General features: G+C 34.5%; 1 long non-coding RNA gene across 1 annotated transcript; it reads right to left on the bottom strand.

The window, feature by feature from the left end:
- Positions 1-1,364: 1,364 nt before the first annotated feature.
- Positions 1,365-3,650, bottom strand: LOC149788785 (uncharacterized). The gene is made up of 3 exons (XR_016424247.1): positions 3,548-3,650; positions 2,692-2,788; positions 1,365-1,533 (listed from the first exon to the last, which is right to left on the bottom strand). It is a non-coding gene; the product is annotated as an uncharacterized LOC149788785 (long non-coding RNA).
- Between the last annotated feature and the right edge of the window lie 344 nt (positions 3,651-3,994).

The following is a 3,994-nucleotide window of genomic DNA, read 5'->3' as shown; positions in this document are numbered from 1 at the left end:
ATCTTTTTAAAAAATGTAGCTTTACATTACCAATATAAGTCCTGCACTACGTCGCAACAAGAATAAAAAATGCACGCATTATGGTATGTAAAGAAAACTATAACAAACATGCAAAGGCAAATATGGTAATACACTAGTTATCACTTAAAACCCAAAACATTACCTACCCCTACAGCTGGAGTTATGCGAATCCTTTTAGCAGGTCGCTTGCTGACAAAACCATCAGTATTGTAAAGGTCCTTTACATGTAGTAACGTATTTATACCTTTAGAATTTTTGTTATTCTTTATCAAAGGCACCTTGCACGTGTGGCACAGGACGAATCGTACTCACGATTTCGAAATACATAGACCATATTATAATCACCCTCGGGTATCGTTGTACAGAGAAAAGAAACGAAACCCGAGTACATGTATTTAATTAACAACATTTACACCATTCCGTGACAATCATGGGCTCTCCATTTTTCATCCACATGGGCAGACTGCTGGAGGCATGGTAGGAGACTGTATCACATTGAAATTTATCTGTTGCTCCAACTGGAGTTCGAGTTGATTTAAGAGGTCCTGCAGCCCACTGGGGAGCACCTGTGGCATATAATAAACAGTTCTGATAGTGGAAGAGACAGTGCGATATGTGCCATATATATCGCATGGTAAAACACTAGGCAGATGTTGGAGAAACATATTCCCTCACTACACTCAAAACAACAAAAACAAACAGGTTTAAAAACGTATTTTGAAATGTTGGAAAACTGCCTTAGTGACATGAAAATATGATCAGGTCATCTACACATATTTCAATTCTAGTCAACATGTTTTCCTTGTGTAATCCTGTCAACACGCTTTTCAATTAAGACAAAGTCTATGTGCAGACTGGCATGGCAGGTAGATGCACATACTGGGATGACATGTACTGTCTATTATGACAGACCGATCTGCAGTCTGGTATCGCATGGAAATGTACAGACTGGTATAGTATCTACTGGCTATTATGGCAGACTGATGTACAGACTGGCACGGCAGGTTAATGGTTTTGCAATAGAAATGTAAATCCTTGCAAATGTCGATGCGCCATGATAACCATCCCTGGTGGTTTCGAAAATTAGGTGTAACATATCTATACGTATAGCTATATTTATTAAACATTTTGTTTTCATTATGTCATTAGATAATTTATTAAAAAAATAAGAAATATTATTTGAAGAATAACTTTATAATTACTCTAAATATTTTCTGGAATTCCTGACAATATTTCAAAACACCAGTTCAATTTCACGTAATTTTTTTTTTTTTTTTGACAGTAATTGTTATACCTGTGACCATGATCCTGACAGTGCCTTCATTCACGCCATACTGGTTTGTAGCGCGGCATATATAGTCTCCTTCATCCTTGATGTCCAGCTTTGAAATGATCAGTTTCCGTCCTGTAGAGTCTTCAGGATCTGTTCTGTACCTTGGAGTTCCATCAGGCAGATATGATCCATCTGGAAGCTTTACGCCATCCTTAAGCCACTCAACATCAGGTATTGGGCTAAAGTTAGAAAAAAATTAGACGGGACATTTTTGTAGAATTCATAAGATTATGTCCACTATACAGTGATATTCATATATATATATATATATATATATATATATATATATATATATATGGCAGAAGATATATATATGGTCATGACTATTGCAATCCATAAATATAGTCCTTGTTATGGAAACAAAGAGCAAAGTTTTCAGTACATCTGTCATATGAAACCCATCTGCAGGCAGGACAAACCAATGATTCACTATTCTCTCTCATTATGAGCTTTATTTGCAACACAATCGACTATACAAGTTTATGCTACTATGGTGTATCTTTGAGTAAGATATTTCCATCCGGTTGGATTATGGAAATGGAATCCTTGCTAAAATTGGTCCTAGTGGATTAATCATCACTTGAGATGATCTAAATAAAACTTTCGAGAATCTGGGCTTTTGGTGACGAGACTAAAAGTAAAAAAGCCAAACGTATGCCCCACTCATCCATGGAATCTGAAATTACTTTCATGCATGAGCATGGTGGTCAGGGAAACTGATGGATAGAGAGAATGACTGACACATATAACACTTAATACGCCTTCAAAGTTATGGTGGGTCATAAAACAGTGCACCGTAAAAGAATATCAATGCAATAAATGCTTCTGGAAACAATGAAATATTTTCTTTAGTGTCACTATTCCTTTAAAAGTTTATTTATCTTTCTTAAATAACAATACATATTTAAGTATTTTATGAAAACTGTAATGATATCTGCATATTATATGGTGTTGCTGTTGCTGTTGTTGGGTTTTGCTCCTTTTAACACCACAAAGTTAGAGAGAAATTCCTTCTCTTGTCCAAACACAGAAACATCCTATCAAAATCAAATCACATAGTAGTCCACACCAAGCTAGAAACTGGATTAGTCGCATGTTAAATGGAATGTCGTGAAATGACGAGTGTTTGATGATAGAGGAGCTCAATTTATGCAAACTTAACTCGTAAGACAGCAATATGATAAAAATTAGCGCTGAAACTACTTTGCAAATGAGCGACATGAATAAGCCATATTTTTAGCAAATTAAACTCTGAATACTGTCATCTGAGCAACAGAATAGGTCACATAACCTCTTCTAGCATAAAGACAAATTTCGGACCTGAAGCTTTCACTTACTTTCCAGCAAAAATGCAGAGAAGAGTGGCCTTTGATCCAATGGTCCCTTCAACTGATTTGGAATATTTCAAGATGGGTTTGGAGGTCACTACAGGAACTAAAACACAGTGCAAAAAAAATTGTGGTGAACCTTGCCATAATGTCCAAATATTCAGCACGCGTATCAGATTGAATTGTTTCAAGTTAATACGGATTCTTCCAATTTATAAGCAAACTCTATCAAGTATTTTTTGGGGGAAATGTAAGGAAATGAAATTCTTGAATCAAACGCTGATTGTCTTAGCCTCTGATTAGCCTTAGCTTCAAAATTGTATTCCCAATACAATGAAATTGCATCAAATGGTTATGACTTAATATGAAAATTAAAAACATAGCAAAAACAATAACACTGCTATTATATCATTCTTAGTCTGATTTAGCATTTTTAACAAGGCACGCTGAAGCAAAGTCAACTTAAAAATAAAAAATATAGATACTAAAAGAAAGCTTGATTTGCCTTCTGATTATGTCATTTTCAAAATAGTATTTTGAGATTAAGTGAATTTATTTCAACTTCCAACCACCATATAAAATCAACGGTATATCTGCCAGCTGACCACGAATATGGTGGCTAACGATGTCATTTGGGAACCATCTATTGGAAAAATGACAAGTAGTTACTGTATATCTGTAACATACTTTTTCTGATTAAAATCTAGACTGCAGAACAAAGACAAACCAAAATTATACATATTCACGTACAAAGCTAGGAAATGCAGAAATAACAATAATACTTGAAAATAATAATAATAATAATAATAATAATAATAATAATAATAATAATAATAATACTATTAAGAAGGGAATTAACTCTTACCTCTTTGAACATTCAAAATGAATTTTTCCAAGGATACAGCCTTGAAACTGACAACATTGTTGAACAGCTGGCATGTGTATGGGTTATTTGAGTTGTCTGAAGCCCTCACAAACAAAAAATGAAGTGTTCCTGCCAGTAGAAAAGGTCAACACTTAATCAAAATGAGCAACACAGAGACAGACTAAACAACAGTAGAATCAACCGGGATCAACCTCATACATTTAGTTTACTAACATGAATGTAATGTGAAAGAAAGAATGAAAACTTTTACATAGCTTTTCGTTTTACATTTTCTGCACAGCTTGCAGATTATATTTCTTTGCAAGTACTTATGAGTGAAAAAAAGGTCATCACTTGATCAAAATGGGCATTACAGACACAGACTAAACAACAGTATAACGAACAGGGATCAACCTCAGAACCTATATTTACTAACATAAATGTAAT

Source organism: Sinohyriopsis cumingii, chromosome 11 (assembly GCF_028554795.1).
Source record: "Sinohyriopsis cumingii isolate HCF-2022 chromosome 11, ASM2855479v2, whole genome shotgun sequence".
In the NCBI taxonomy this organism is placed as follows: domain Eukaryota; kingdom Metazoa; phylum Mollusca; class Bivalvia; order Unionida; family Unionidae; genus Sinohyriopsis; species Sinohyriopsis cumingii.
The sequence above is the reverse complement of the archived record's forward strand: the minus strand, read 5'-3'. Positions and strand labels throughout refer to the sequence as shown.